A 17,734-nucleotide genomic window follows, 5' to 3' on the forward strand; every position below is an offset into this window, starting at 1 on the left:
CGATATTCTAATTTTTCGAGTATTACCTGTAAATACATCCCTTCATTGAAACACCAATAATCCACACAAATGTAAACCCATATTTAAAAGCCAACACTACAAACGATTGAAAAAGCCATCAAGGCGAAACGCGTCTCGGGACTACCCACAGGACTGGACTTTTTATTATTACTATTTGTTGTTTTAATTGTGTATTTTTATTTAATTTTTTTTTTTTACTACAAGAAGGGTATGTGTCCTCTTAAAGACACATGTGCTGTGTAACTTAGAGCCAAGTTCTAGGCTCTATACAAGGTGAGCAGTTTTATTCATTGACCTATATATATTGGTACCTCAGACTTACTACACTAGATATTGGCATTTGTCACTTTTCTAGAGTGAGGATCTAAGCAAACATCATCTAAAGGATCCGTGTTTCCTCATATACACGTCCGTTTGAGCGATCTGAGCCTGTCCTGATTAGGCTCAGAACCACGTGAGTGAATCCTTATTGAGTTACTTCACCCACATTATTGTAAAACATTCTACAATATTGCTCTCTATCCCTCCTTAGGCTACCAAGAGTTCCAAGGGGGGTAAGTTATTTCAAATATCCTTGAGCGCTCCACCTCACACTGGGATTGGGTTTGTACATCACTCAATACATTTGTCCAACTACAAACACACCCCTGCAATCAAAGGCAAACATTACATAGAAGTACTAAATTCCAATGGCAACATTACATACAAATACATCCCTACAGGCACACACACATATTCAAATGCACAAATACTGCTCACAAATACAGCCCTTCAAGGTTGGGCAAATGGTAGTGTGGTGGCTTCCCCGATGAGAAGAAGGGTTTTACCGCCAGAGATGTTCTTTTCTCCCCAGTGGGAGGGATGCTGTAGAGCAGAGCAGGAACAGCTCTTAAAATAGCTAGCGATTAAGCACTCCAAATAGAAGAGAGAGAGAGCTGTTATAGCTTTCTCCCACAAACATGAGACAAGGCTCTAAGCTGTGAAATGACTGACTTTAATGGAGCCAAACACGGCCTTTTATGCCAATCCCCATGCAAGGAGTACTCCCCTCTGGACCTGAGAGTAGACTACAGTACAGACAATCATACAATGGTACTGGCTCTCAGGTCCAGGACACTCCCATACACAAACAGTGAAATCCCTCCTCTGTGCTTGGGAGATAATTGAATCAGGTACTGTATTCACATAATCCAATTATCTCCAAGCACAGAAAAATATACTTTTACACAATTCCTTGAAAGTACCCCTAAAACTCATGGAAACCCCTCTAAAGTTAGCCCTGATCTGAGGGACCAACATATCCAAGATCACCCAGATAGGTTCAGGGGTTCGGCATTTCCATGGAAGTCACATTTTGACCAACCACACACAAGGCTCCTGCCCAAAAGAATTCCATGAAATCAGGCTGTGAGGTCGGTCTATTTCCGGAATACATGAAATAGTCAAAATACCGAACAGAAGAGTTTGTGGGGATGCTTAGTCTATTTATTTGGTTCGGGAGCTTATTCCTACTGAAAGGCACTCTTTTTAAATGAATCCAGATGAAGGTAGGAAGGTATGGAAGTCCCAGGGGTGTTCGCAACATCGAGTGCCCGATTATAGTTCCATGCACTCGACGACCAAACACCGCTGTATATATTCACGGCTAAAGATGGCCACCGAACGCTGACCACCCAGCTGACTGCTTGGAATTGATAATAAATAAAAAGAATAAGACAGCGCTAGATAACTTTTAGGCAGCAACCTTAAAAAAGGGAATCCCTCAGACCCTTTGAAACAAGATAAATAAATACAATAAAAAAGGCTGCGCACAAAAATAAAATCCAATGGGTTAAACAAAAAAGGAGGGAATAAGTCCAACTATTTTGTCCTTACAAGTGTCTTTGATTGTTGAGGTCTTCTACTTGTGTAGTGGTATCACTTAATATGAAAGATAAAAAGGAAAAAGGAACAACCGATGGTGTAGTACGTAAAATTCAGATATAGACGTAAAAAATAATAGTATAAAACTCACATTTCCCAGAGCTAATGTCCAGCTCTGGAGTGAAGTGCGTACAGCGGTTTGATCCCCGCTTATGGGATATAAAGCAGGTTCCTCTCCATGAGTGGTTTTCAATTCTCGGGATAAAAAGAAACAGCCAATAGTGCTCACTGTATGGCAATATAAATAAGAATAATAAAAAAAATGTACTTACAAAATAAGAGCAGACACACTGCTCTTTGATGACAGCTTGGGTGGATTGATCCCCACCTAAGGATTTCTTTGGGTACAGGAAACTTCCAGGAGTATTCAAGGTTTCTTATAAAACCAGTAAAAAATGATAAAAATAAAAATAACAATAAAAAAAACAACAATAACAATAAAAAATGAGTAAAACCAGTAAACTGGCTTTTTATTGTTATTTTTATCATTTTTTACTGGTTTTATAAGAAACCTTGAATACTCCTGGAAGTTTCCTGTACCCAAAGAAATCCTTAGGTGGGGATCAATCCACCCAAGCTGTCATCAAAGAGCAGTGTGTCTGCTCTTATTTTGTAAGTACATTTTTTTTATTATTCTTATTTATATTGCCATACAGTGAGCACTATTGGCTGTTTCTTTTTATCCCGAGAATTGAAAACCACTCACGGAGAGGAACCTGCTTTATATCCCATAAGCGGGGATCAAACCGCTGTACGCACTTCACTCCAGAGCTGGACATTAGCTCTGGGAAATGTGAGTTTTATACTATTATTTTTTACGTCTATATCTGAATTTTACGTACTACACCATCGGTTGTTCCTTTTTCCTTTTTATCTTTCATATTAAGTGATACCACTACACAAGTAGAAGACCTCAACAATCAAAGACACTTGTAAGGACAAAATAGTTGGACTTATTCCCTCCTTTTTTGTTTAACCCATTGGATTTTATTTTTGTGCGCAGCCTTTTTTATTGTATTTATTTGACTGCTTGGAATGCCTGTGGTTTTCGAGGTGTTAAAAAGATGATAGAAGTTAATGAGGGGTACACTCCACACACGGGTTGTCTGGTCACTCGGTAGTTTGTTCAGTAGGGGGAATAAAATAGGAATAAATTAAATAGAAAGCAATGTCCCAAACTCAAAGGGGATTGAAATTAATGGGGGGTTTTAGTCCAGGGACAGTCTGATCCGTCACAGGTAGATTCCCAGCTGGATAAGCATTGTTGGAGTTGTGTGACAGATGGGGGATGTAACTTTTGGATAATCTTACATTAGAAGGAGGCCTGAAAAAAATCTCTTGCATGAGGGTACTCACTAGATTAGTTCCACCACTGGTTGAGAGGTAAACTGGGTGACTCCTTTTCCCATACACAATTTCAGGAGAGCTTATAAAGATGTTGGCTTAAACATATGAATCTACTGTGGGTCCAGAATTTATTTGATGTAAAGATACATGGACAATTCTTTATAAGGGAGGGCAGACTGCTCTTGGAGGAGGGAGCAAAAGCTGAGACACTTTTAAGATCTGCTTCACACCAAAGCTGTAGGGCCAGTTCAGTCATTTGCAGCCTCAGAGGTTACAAAGAGTAAATGAGGCATGGGAGCTTTCATTTTTAGCAACCTATGTGTACCAAATGTTGAGGGAGAAAGCTGTATATGCAGCTGTGATGCAGCTTCGACAAACAACATAAATATTAATTATTAGTTCTATATTATATAGTTGCATAGTAGTATTGGTTGAAAATAGACCAACATTCATCAAATTCAACTTTTATGTAGTGTATCGAGGTATCTCCATCCATTTTCCTCTATTATATGGTAAATCTTACAAACTATCTAATGATAATCTAATAATCTAATATTGTTATTTTGCCATTAATATTATTTATGATCTATTACTGTTCACATTAAACTGCTTTAGAGTGTGCTTGTTCACAATTAAATAAAAATATGTTTTTACTGTTCATTATGAATCATGAGTGCTCTGTTCCCTGTTTTTAGGTCTGCTGAGACTGGCTGATTTACTTATTAGGGACATATTGGGGGATATTAATCAAGGCAACAGGTGCTATATTGGGTTCAAATTGTTGAGAGACTTGACCTGCCACTAACAATATATAATGTTTACATACTGTATATATTTTTGTGAGAAGAAGAACATACTGAAGCACCTATAAATAATACACTTTACCAAGGCTTACATTGCATTGAGAAAGCTTATGACCTGTCAGCCCTGGAAATGGAAAAGATTTATATAATATATAATGTATTTATTAAATATATAATATATAACTGTATACTGTATTTCATCACATAATGGTCGCAGATTTTATGCCTAATTCCTTAAAAATTGGAGTGCGACCCTTATGTGTTGTGTGAATATTATGTGAAGCTTTTTTTTTTTGCAATATTATATATGCAAAACTTTCTTTTTCTTTTTTTACAGTTTTTTAAACAGTTGCTGATAACATTATAGTTGCTGATAACGTAAAATAGCATATTTTCGAACGTATTACATGAACTCTGATCCTGCTCCCTGTCCTTGTGTCATTCCTTAAGGCATTACATAGATACAATGCACTAAAATACAATAAACTGATAGGTAATAAACCCTCTCTTCCATTTTAAGATCGGTATAGGATCAGTAGGATTTTCACCAACAGTTTTCAAGAATAACAACAAAATGGTCAATTATGCGACTATTATGTGATGAATTGAATTTGAACCAATTTTTGGACTGAAAAAACAGGGTGCGACTATTATGCAGTGAGGACTATTATGCGGGGAAATATAGTAAATCCCATTTTTTTTTTACTGCTCCTCCTTCCACCCCTCCCCCCCCCCCCCCTATTTTTCAGTACACTGACTGGCCCTTTTTCGTGCCCTTTTGGTGGGTCCAAATTGTTTAGGCTGAAACAATTGCATGGACAACAATTCTCTGATCTGAAGCACCACATGCAAGAATCCGAAATCGACCGTAACAAAGCCTTTTTTTTAATACAAACAATCTGAACTTTTTTTTCATTGTGCACAAGTTTATTGCAGTACACAATTGTTTTCTTCAATGTTTCTGTGGCAAATTGTGTGGCAAATTGTGGAAAGTGTGCAAAATGGGTGTCAGGTGATAGAATCAGGATCATGCAGCTCCTTAATATTAAGGCTGAACGGGGTGATCTGTTTCTCAAAAGGAATCTATCAAACCATGAATGCGTAGGTAGCGATTTATATAAGTCTGTCTATTAGGATTGAACTGAACACACTGAAATATTTTTTCTGTTGGTTTTGCCCTTAAGCATGTGAAATAAACATATATTCAATAGTTGTCAATTTTTGCTCTTGTCTGCATGTGGAACAAATCAGTGATTTCACACTCTTTTTAATGATAAACCTTACACCAAACAGTCCTTGTTTCCCTTTCAGTGTGGTCAAGCAATCCTCTCAGCACCTGGCCTTATGCTAAACAGTGCGAGTTTCCTCTAGAGGTTCTGCTCTCATTTAAAAATGGTTCATAAGCCACCTAGTTCTGGGTTTCCTCGATTAGATGTTACGCAACTCAATTATGTACCTTGAGTCATTGTGTTTCGGCTTTGGCAATATGAGAGGTCAGAAGCTCAAATCTCTCAATTGCTTAATGCCATATGAGCTTCCTCTATTTTTAGGGGTCATATTCTCAATTTCATATCTTCTTTCTTTTTCACCTAGCATGCCCTCTTATCACAAAGGTCATATACTCATGGCAGTTACTTCAGTCTTACACATATAAGCAATATCAAGTATTTTGTTTTTCATTTCTAGACGATGGCAACTACACAAGGTTAATCACTTTGATTGCCTGTATTGACTTAAAATTAGGGCAATTTTTGTCGTTGTCAGCAATACCATATTTATTGTTTATCTGGTTTCCAATTTTATTGAGGCATGTATATCAACGATGTTTGAAAGTCATTTAACATATATATATAAACATGTACTAAGTTGACATTAATTCAATTTTTGTCATTATGCATTAATTTAAACATTACTTTCCTAATGGTTTTTTGTTTTCTTCTTTTTTTCTGTTTAATGACATGTTTACTGTTGGTTTCGATTGTTTTCTTGCATTTGGTGTAATTTGGATGAATTGCTATTCAGGAGAAACTGAACTGTGTATGTTTTTCAGGAGAAAAAATCTTCAAAATTCTTCATCTTAGTTGTTCACTATCCTTAACAGACCCATATTTATATTGTCCTTTTCTTCGTCTTTCTGTCTAAGTCCCCTCTCTCTATATTTTATAATTGTTTTGTGTGTGTGGCAATTTTTGTACACCTGTTTCTTTGTTTTTATTGTGTATCTCCTTAGTTTTACACATTTTTTAGTATTTGAGCATACCACTGTGTTATTTGTTTATTCTTTTTTTTGTTTGTTTGTTTTTTTGTTTTTTGTATGGGCTTCATAATGAAAGGTTTCTGTAAAGTTTATTCACTAAACTCCAATTCTGTAGAGCAGCTATGCTCACAGTTTGTGTATTTTATCCTCAATTTTACCATTTGGATTTTAAACTATAACAAATTGGAGTCCCAGTGTATTTAACTGAGCTTTGGTCAATCTCACTGTACTGTATCTTTAAAATAGATTTTTTTTTTCATTAAGTCTTTTTGAATTAAACACTTAAAATTTTCACATTTAAAGTATTTAATTTAAATATAACAGAAGTTCCGCCTGTGAGAAAGGTCCAAACAATAGGAACCGTTTCACTGGTGGAGAAACACCTAAATGGACACTCCAGTGGTGTCCTGGGGCTTAACCCCTATAGCTTTTAGAACAGACGAAAATACTCAACAGCTGGAGTAACCCAGGCTGGTCGAGTATACAACTGGATATGATAGAAAAAATAAATCGACAAATAAAATAAATATAATCTAGTGAAAACACCAGTAAATAATGGTGAAAAACTTGCCTAAATGGCTCACCTCTATGTACATTAAATGATACCTATGCGCCTACAGAGCTCCAAGAAAATGCTAACTGGCTAGTGACTTTATTAAGTAGAAAAAATGGTCAGGTCCAGAGCTAGGGGCACATAGAGTAGGTATAAGTCAAATGACTAACATAGGTATCTGGGGTACAGTCACGAATGTACAGCTATACACGGTGCTAAGCCGTGTAACTGTAAAGAGGTCTTTAATACTTAGTAACCTGTATGTACGCAGTATCTGGACTGCAGTATACTAAGTGATAGACCAACTGGCATAAGGGGTGTCATAAATGAATACCTTGCATAAATGACATTAGGAATCTAACGTATGGGGGATAAACATATGGCTACTAGCGTCCCCCTAAATAAATAACAATGTAACTGTGACGCTAAACAAATACTGGTTACAGTATATACATTAGAAACCCCAAGTGCTGTTTCTGTGAGAATTGCTCAACAGATAATTAAAAGTGACAAAACCCCAAGTACAAATGAGAGGTGAAAAAGACAAAGATTAGAGTGGCTTCATGTGCATAACCATACTTAGAGTGTTGGTTGCCTACACAAGGTGATAGATAGCCCTAAGTGAAATAAAGTGAATGAAAAAAAGAGCCCATAGAGCCCGACGCGCGTTTCGGTGCTTGCTTAGATGCACCTTCGTCAGGGGCTAATTTGAGACTAGTCCATAGTCTCCTTTTGTATGTATTCAAGTCCCAGCCACTTGCCAACTGACCAATGAGACAGCCGATATCAAGCGCCAAAAATACCACGTGGGCATATGTAAATGCCCTGGGTTGGATGAGCCAATCAAAAGCCTTCTAGTCTGACATTTTTCGACGTTTTTTTCCCTTTGCACCAGTTCGTTAACCCAATGTGTGCCGAGAGGAATTCATCCATACTGGCTGCTAGTGTAACAGGAGTCTTGTGGAATTGTAGCGGTTTATCTTAGCTACATTTCCCTCATAAAGTGTCACTGTTATTACACTTTAATGCTGTTACGGATTAAGCCGTACTTGAAACGGAGTATCCGTCTAGTATGTCGGCATATGGTAATTAGCTGGTCTCTTTCAGCCAATAATAGGCTGTATGTTCAGTCATCACTCCGTCCGAGTTTAACCCATTGGGTGTTGCAAGAGGATCGGGTGATTTTAGTGTATTGCCCTAATAGAGCTACAGTGGCTAAAAAACGTCGCTAAGAAATTGCTTGCCGGTTCCAGAGCTGCTTAGTGGGTAGGATGTTGGTCGTGTGGACCAATAAAGTACATTAGAGGTGTACTGTTCTTCCCTGAGTTGCTATGTGAATATTCTAAAGCTCCTACTTGTTCATGGGATAGATGTTGATAATAGCTCCTCTAGTCATGAATGGGGAAGGGGTCTATCTATTGCAGATTCTAGTTAAACTAATGCATACCAACTATGTAGGTACCAGGGGTATCCGGTCACCTCACTCTGGCATATTGCGGATGATACACGGGTATTTAACCCGTTGGGTACCGAGAGGCATCAATGGGACAGAGCTCTCAGTGTTATGGACGGCATATAAAACTCAACTCAAGTAGCTTATCTTGGCCATAATACCTATATAGAGTATCAATATTGCTCTCTTCATGTTACGTGGCAGGGCTAATATGTAGACCGCCGTGAAGTTTACAGAGTGTCTATTTAATACGTCCATATAGACTGATAGATTGGTCTATTCGGTCAGTCATAAGCATAATGTTCAGTCATTGCTCCGGCTATGTACTGGCCTGTTAGATGTCAAGAGGGGATCGAGTAGCCCCTGTGTATGACTTATGGGGGATCAATTGAGGCTGAGACGCCTTAGAGTCGCCACAATAGATCAGTCACATGTCAGGTGTCCATCAAAAAGGCCTTAACTGGGCTTGCCAACCCTGGGTCGGCCGCTTGGTTTGTGTAGTGCATATGGTTAGTGTAGTATATACATGGGGTTTTATACATAGAGCCAGTGCCCCATTGATGCCTTTGAATGCCCAAAGGTTAGCCTGATCGTTCCCATGTACCTGAGGTGAGTATTAGGTATTGTGCTCCTCTAAACAGGTATGGGGGGATGTCTGTATGTGCTAGCTTGGGTCATCATGGTGGATCCTACTCAATGAAAATCCGGACGGTATTTGATACCCTACCTCCTGTTACATAAAGGATAATGTGAGGTTACCACATAAAGACTATTGTATTACCATCTGTAATATGTAATATGGAGGTATCAGACTGTTAGATGGCAGGGCGGTTGGTCATAGGACCTGGAATACAATACTAATGATCATAATAGTTATAATAATTAAATCTAAATATTTACAGGTATTTACAATATATACATATATATTACAATTTAGTAATGGTGAGGATTAGCAAAGCGTGCTTAAAAACTGGATGTGTAAAGCCACTTCTCGGGAGTGGTACGGATCATAATATTGAGCATGCGAGACACATGTCCACAAGTACACTGTATGTCCAGTGTCAAATATTTTGGGATGGAATAATCTCGCTTCCCTTTGTTAGTGTAGAAAATTCTCATATAAAGGGGGTGTAGGAAAAGCCCTCGTTCAGCCCATTTGGGGACAGGGTTTTTAGTGTGAAAATCCAGTAACTCTCTCTTTGGAGAAGTTTAGTATCAATATCACCCTTTCTGGGACCTAGCTTTATCTTTTCAATTCCGTTAAATCGTAGGCTATGTGCTGAGCCTCCGTGTTTTAGTTTCAGGTGTCTAGAGATGACTGTATCGACTTGTCTAGTGGGGTTCACAGAGTTCACGTGTTCAAGAATCCGGTTTTTAAATGGTCTAAAGGTCTTCCCTACATATTTCAAATCACAACTACATGTTAGAAGATAAATCAGGCCTGCAGTCTGGCAGTTGAAAAAAGTCTTAACAGCATGTGTCTGGGTGTTTGTAGAATTCGAGAAAGTTTTTGAATTTCTACGAATGAACTTACATGCCTTACAACGGCCGCATTGGAAAGTGCCTTCTGCTGGGGTTTTTAGCCATGTGCCTTCCAATTTCGGTAGTGAAAGGTGGCTGGGTACCAAAAGGTCCTTGAGATTGCGCCCTCTTCTGGCTGTAAGTGATACATATAGAGTTAAAACATCTTTAAGGTGTTGGTCTTGGTAGATGAGGGGCCAGTATCTCCCTAAAATCTGTTTTACTGGGTCCCAGCCAGAATCAAAAGTGCCAATGCACCTGATTACGTTTCGAGGTTTATCATTCTTGTGCTTTTCTACAAGGAGTGTTTCTCGTTCAGTCATTATGGCTCTCTTATAGGCGGATTTAAGACACCTATTCGAATAGCCCTTGGTTTTGAACTGAGATCTTAAGATCTTGGCTTTACTTTTAAATTCTTCGAGAGTAGAGCAATTGCGTCTAACGCGCAAGTATTGGCCTATCGGTATACCCTTCTTTAGAGTGCTAGGGTGATGGCTTTGCCAGTTCAGGAAGTTATTGGTAGCTGTGGGTTTCCTGAAAAGGGTAGTGGAGATACACTGTTCATTTTCTATGGTTTGTAGTGTCAAATCCAAGAAATGTATCTGTTTCCCGCCCATCTCATGTGTAAACTTGAGGTTCAAATTGTTTATATTGAGTGCCTTCACAAACTCTTCAAAGTATTCATTTGTGCCTGCCCAGACAATCAGCACGTCATCTATATATCGTTTCCACATTTTGATGTGGTCATGGTAGTCTACAAATTCTTGACCAAAAACTACGTTGTGTTCCCACCACCCCAGGTGGAGGTTTGCATAGGAGGGGGCACAAGTTGTCCCCATAGCAGTCCCTCTCACCTGGTGGTAGTATGTGCCCTCAAAGAGAAAGTAGTTGTGCATTAAGATAAACTGTAGAAGTTGCAGCACAAATTGGTTATGATCTTGTAGAGATGGATCTCGTGTCTGGAGAAACCATTGTGTGTTGTTAAGGCCTATCTTATGGGGGATAGAGCTATACAGCCCTTCTACATCAAGGCTACACAGTTTCGCCTCAGGAGGTAATGTCAGGTCGTGCAGTACTTTTAAAGTTTGTTTTGTATCCCTCAGATAGGATGGGAGGGTCTTAACTAGTTCACTCAATATATGTTCTACGTAAACACTGCAATTTTGGGTAAGATTATTATTGCCCGACACTATTGGTCTACCCGTTAGTATTTTTTGTTGTTTGTGTATCTTGGGCAGTGAGTAGAAAGTGGCTATGGTGGGTTTTTTATTAAGCATAAATTTGTACTCGTCCATACTTATTAGTTCACTCTGAAGGGCTTGGTCAAGGATGTTTTTCAGTTCTACATAAAATCTTTTTGTAGGGTCAGCGGGGAGTGCCAAATAGGTGTCCTTATCGTCCAGTATTCTGTGCACCATTTGGACATATTGAGTTCTGTCCAGTATCACCAGGTTACCACCCTTATCGGATGGTTTGATGATAATCGTTTCATTTCTTTTTAGTTTGCCTAAAGCTTTAGTTTCCAGGGTACTCAGATTATTCGGCTGAAACGGGGACTGGGAGTTCGTGCCCAGTGCCTCAATTTCTTTGCAGGACAATTCAACGAATAGGTCTATATATTTGTAATCTGGTATATACGGTGTAAATCTGCTTTTTGGTTTTAAATTGGTGAACGGTGCTAGCTGTGTACTGGATGGATCATTGTTATTGAGCAGTTCTACCAGGCTGTCTAGCAAGTTCATGTCTCTATCTTCCAAGCCTAATCTTGTTGCTTGTTTGGTTCTCTTAATACAATGGTATTTATGGAGAGCTAGTTTTCTAGCAAACAAGTGGATGTCTTTGGTCCAGCTAAACTTATCGAATGTGGGTGTTGGAACAAAGGACAGACCTTTTTTCAATAATTCAATTACTGGGGCAGTCAGTTGGTAGGAGGATAGATTAATAATTTGGCTCTCTTGAGTCAGTATGCTTTCCTCCGTTGGAAGACCCGAGTACTTTTGCTTCTTGTGTTCCTCTGCGGTTTTGCGTCCTGATTCGCCCTGGCTAAAAAATTAATCCCTTTCTTCAGAATGCTTTTGGGATTAGATTCAGGGAGGGCAGAGGTACTATCAGAGCTGAGTTCTAATTCAGAGCCACTTGTATCGTACTCCGAGGTGGAGAATTGATCAAATTCTACCCTTCTACTTTGTTTAGACCTCTGGTATACATTCCCTGTTTGGAAGTCTTTATTGTCCCTTATAAACTTAGAGTGTTTGCGGGATTTGATGGTAGATTGGAACCTTTCCAATTGATTTTTTAGTTTGATTTCTAGTTGTTCAAAACTACTCTCAGTCTTGAAGGTTTCAATTTTCTCTACCTCCTCATCTACTTCCTTATTGATTTTGTCTAGTCTTTGTTTTTCGGATCTACATAGAATATCCATAAATTTGCGGGAACACGTACTCGCTGCCTCCTCCCACTCTTTGATGAATTCAGTACCTTCAATATGAGGCCCTGGTATATTTTGGACTCTCAATCCCCTTGGTATTAGTTCTTTATTCAGATATTTTTCAAGAGAGGCAACCTCCCAGCCTGCCCTAATCTGTTGTTTAAACAGGTATGTTAGGTGATTAAATGCTGAATTAATGTTAGTATACGTAACACTTTCATTCAGGTGCCCTTCAGAGAACACTGTATCAATGTCCGTGTACCAAGCTTCCCTTGTGGCTTTATCTGATAGAAATCCAGCCATGCTAAAGCGACGCTTTGTAGGTGATGGGTATTGAAACCCGGTAATTAGTAAATATAACAGAAGTTCCACCTGTGAGAAAGGTCCAAACAATAGGAACCGTTTCACTGGTGGAGAAACACCTAAATGGACACTCCAGTGGTGTCCTGGGGCTTAACCCCTATAGCTTTTAGAACAGACGAAAATACTCAACAGCTGGAGTGACCCAGGCTGGTCGAGTATACAACTGGATATGATAGAAAAAATAAATCGACAAATAAAGTAAATATAATCTAGTGAAAACACCAGTAAATAATGGTGAAAAACTTGCCTAAATGGCTCACCTCTATGTACATTAAATGATACCTATGCGCCTACAGAGCTCCAAGAAAATGCTAACTGGCTAGTGACTTTATTAAGTAGAAAAAATGGTCAGGTCCAGAGCTAGGGGCACATAGAGTAGGTATAAGTCAAATGACTAACATAGGTATCTGGGGTACAGTCACGAATGTACAGCTATACACGGTGCTAAGACGTGTAACTGTAAAGAGGTCTTTAATACTTAGTAACCTGTATGTACGCAGTATCTGGACTGCAGTATACTAAGTGATAGACCAACTGGCATAAGGGGTGTCATAAATGAATACCTTGCATAAATGACATTAGGAATCTAACGTATGGGGGATAAACATATGGCTACTAGCGTCCCCCTAAATAAATAACAATGTAACTGTAACGCTAAACAAATACTGGTTACAGTATATACATTAGAAACCCCAAGTGCTGTTTCTGTGAGAATTGCTCAACAGATAATTAAAAGTGACAAAACCCCAAGTACAAATGAGAGGTGAAAAAGACAAAGATTAGAGTGGCTTCATGTGCATAACCATACTTAGAGTGTTGGTTGCCTACACATGGTGATAGATAGCCCTAAATGAAATAAAGTGAATGAAAAAAAGAGCCCATAGAGCCCGACGCGCGTTTCGGTGCTTGCTTAGATGCACCTTCGTCAGGGGCTAATTTGAGACTAGTCCATAGTCTCCTTTTGTATGTATTCAAGTCCCAGCCACTTGCCAACTGACCAATGAGACAGCCGATATCAAGCGCCAAAAATACCACGTGGGCATATGTAAATGCCCTGGGTTGGATGAGCCAATCAAAAGCCTTCTAGTCTGACGTTTTTCGACGTTTTTTTCCCTTTGCACCAGTTCGTTAACCCAATGTGTGCTGAGAGGAATTCATCCATACTGGCTGCTAGTGTAACAGGAGTCTTGTGGAATTGTAGCGGTTTATCTTAGCTACATTTCCCTCATAAAGTGTCACTGTTATTACACTTTAATGCTGTTACGGATTAAGCCGTACTTGAAACGGAGTATCCGTCTAGTATGTCGGCATATGGTAATTAGCTGGTCTCTTTCAGCCAATAATAGGCTGTATGTTCAGTCATCACTCCGTCCGAGTTTAACCCATTGGGTGTTGCAAGAGGATCGGGTGATTTTAGTGTATTGCCCTAATAGAGCTACAGTGGCTAAAAAACGTCACTGTTTAAAGATCCAATAACGGGTGTACTTCGCTAAGAAATTGCTTGCCGGTTCCAGAACTGCTTAGTGGGTAGGATGTTGGTCGTGTGGACCAATAAAGTACATTAGAGGTGTACTGTTCTTCCCTGAGTTGCTATGTGAATATTCTAAAGCTCCTACTTGTTCATGGGATAGATGTTGATAATAGCTCCTCTAGTCATGAATGGGGAAGGGGTCTATCTATTGCAGATTCTAGTTAAACTAATGCATACCAACTATGTAGGTACCAGGGGTATCCGGTCACCTCACTCTGGCATATTGCGGATGATACACGGGTATTTAACCCGTTGGGTACCGAGAGGCATCAATGGGACAGAGCTCTCAGTGTTATGGACGGCATATAAAACTCAACTCAAGTAGCTTATCTTGGCCATAATACCTATATAGAGTATCAATATTGCTCTCTTCATGTTACGTGGCAGGGCTAATATGTAGACCGCCGTGAAGTTTACAGAGTGTCTATTTAATACGTCCATATAGACTGATAGATTGGTCTATTCGGTCAGTCATAAGCATAATGTTCAGTCATTGCTCCGGCTATGTACTGGCCTGTTAGATGTCAAGAGGAGATCGAGTAGCCCCTGTGTATGACTTATGGGGGATCAATTGAGGCTGAGACGCCTTAGAGTCGCCACAATAGATCAGTCACATGTCAGGTGTCCATCAAAAAGGCCTTAACTGGGCTTGCCAACCCTGGGTCGGCCGCTTGGTTTGTGTAGTGCATATGGTTAGTGTAGTATATACATGGGGTTTTATACATAGAGCCAGTGCCCCATTGATGCCTTTGAATGCCCAAAGGTTAGCCTGATCGTTCCCATGTACCTGAGGTGAGTATTAGGTATTGTGCTCCTCTAAACAGGTATGGGGGGATGTCTGTATGTGCTAGCTTGGGTCATCATGGTGGATCCTACTCAATGAAAATCCGGACGGTATTTGATACCCTACCTCCTGTTACATAAAGGATAATGTGAGGTTACCACATAAAGACTATTGTATTACCGTCTGTAATATGTAATATGGAGGTATCAGACTGTTAGATGGCAGGGCGGTTGGTCATAGGACCTGGAATACAATACTAATGATCATAATAGTAATAATAATTAAATCTAAATATTTACAGGTATTTACAATATATACATATATATTACAATTTAGTAATGGTGAGGATTAGCAAAGCGTGCTTAAAAACTGGATGTGTAAAGCCACTTCTCGGGAGTGGTACGGATCATAATATTGAGCATGCGAGACACATGTCCACAAGTACACTGTATGTCCAGTGTCAAATATTTTGGGATGGAATAATCTCGCTTCCCTTTGTTAGTGTAGAAAATTCTCATATAAAGGGGGTGTAGGAAAAGCCCTCGTTCAGCCCATTTGGGGACAGGGTTTTTAGTGTGAAAATCCAGTAACTCTCTCTTTGGAGAAGTTTAGTATCAATATCACCCTTTCTGGGACCTAGCTTTATCTTTTCAATTCCGTTAAATCGTAGGCCATGTGCTGAGCCTCCGTGTTTTAGTTTCAGGTGTCTAGAGATGACTGTATCGACTTGTCTAGTGGGGTTCACAGAGTTCACGTGTTCAAGAATCCGGTTTTTAAATGGTCTAAAGGTCTTCCCTACATATTTCAAATCACAACTACATGTTAGAAGATAAATCAGGCCTGCAGTCTGGCAGTTGAAAAAAGTCTTAACAGCATGTGTCTGGGTGTTTGTAGAATTCGAGAAAGTTTTTGAATTTCTACGAATGAACTTACATGCCTTACAACGGCCGCATTGGAAAGTGCCTTCTGCTGGGGTTTTTAGCCATGTGCCTTCCAATTTCGGTAGTGAAAGGTGGCTGGGTACCAAAAGGTCCTTGAGATTGCGCCCTCTTCTGGCTGTAAGTGATACATATGGAGTTAAAACATCTTTAAGGTGTTGGTCTTGGTAGATGAGGGGCCAGTATCTCCCTAAAATCTGTTTTACTGGGTCCCAGCCAGAATCAAAAGTGCCAATGCACCTGATTACGTTTCGAGGTTTATCATTCTTGTGCTTTTCTACAAGGAGTGTTTCTCGTTCAGTCATTATGGCTCTCTTATAGGCGGATTTAAGACACCTATTCGAATAGCCCTTGGTTTTGAACTGAGATCTTAGGATCTTGGCTTTACTTTTAAATTCTTCGAGAGTAGAGCAATTGCGTCTAACGCGCAAGTATTGGCCTATCGGTATACCCTTCTTTAGAGTGCTAGGGTGATGGCTTTGCCAGTTCAGGAAGTTATTGGTAGCTGTGGGTTTCCTGAAAAGGGTAGTGGAGATACACTGTTCATTTTCTATGGTTTGTAGTGTCAAATCCAAGAAATGTATCTGTTTCCCGCCCATCTCATGTGTAAACTTGAGGTTCAAATTGTTTATATTGAGTGCCTTCACAAACTCTTCAAAGTATTCATTTGTGCCTGTCCAGACAATCAGCACGTCATCTATATATCGTTTCCACATTTTGATGTGGTCATGGTAGTCTACAAATTCTTGACCAAAAACTACGTTGTGTTCCCACCACCCCAGGTGGAGGTTTGCATAGGAGGGGGCACAAGTTGTCCCCATAGCAGTCCCTCTCACCTGGTGGTAGTATGTGCCCTCAAAGAGAAAGTAGTTGTGCATTAAGATAAACTGTAGAAGTTGCAGCACAAATTGGTTATGATCTTGTAGAGATGGATCTCGTGTCTGGAGAAACCATTGTGTGTTGTTAAGGCCTATCTTATGGGGGATAGAGCTATACAGCCCTTCTACATCAAGGCTACACAGTTTCGCCTCAGGAGGTAATGTCAGGTCGTGCAGTACTTTTAAAGTTTGTTTTGTATCCCTCAGATAGGATGGGAGGGTCTTAACTAGTTCACTCAATATATGTTCTACATAAACACTGCAATTTTGGGTAAGATTATTATTGCCCGACACTATGGGTCTACCCGTTAGTATTTTTTGTTGTTTGTGTATCTTGGGCAGTGAGTAGAAAGTGGCTATGGTGGGTTTTTTATTAAGCATAAATTTGTACTCGTCCATACTTATTAGTTCACTCTGAAGGGCTTGGTCAAGGATGTTTTTCAGTTCTACATAAAATCTTTTTGTAGGGTCAGCGGGGAGTGCCAAATAGGTGTCCTTATCGTCCAGTATTCTGTGCACCATTTGGACATATTGAGTTCTGTCCAGTATCACCAGGTTACCATCCTTATCGGATGGTTTGATGATAATCGTTTCATTTCTTTTTAGTTTGCCTAAAGCTTTAGTTTCCAGGGTACTCAGATTATTCGGCTGAAACGGGGACTGGGAGTTCGTGCCCAGTGCCTCAATTTCTTTGCAGGACAATTCAACGAATAGGTCTATATATTTGTAATCTGGTATATACGGTGTAAATCTGCTTTTTGGTTTTAAATTGGTGAACGGTGCTAGCTGTGTACTGGATGGATCATTGTTATTGAGCAGTTCTACCAGGCTGTCTAGCAAGTTCATGTCTCTATCTTCCAAGCCTAATCTTGTTGCTTGTTTGGTTCTCTTAATACAATGGTATTTATGGAGAGCTAGTTTTCTAGCAAACAAG

This window comes from Pelobates fuscus, chromosome 4 (assembly GCF_036172605.1).
Source record: "Pelobates fuscus isolate aPelFus1 chromosome 4, aPelFus1.pri, whole genome shotgun sequence".
NCBI lineage: Eukaryota > Metazoa > Chordata > Amphibia > Anura > Pelobatidae > Pelobates > Pelobates fuscus.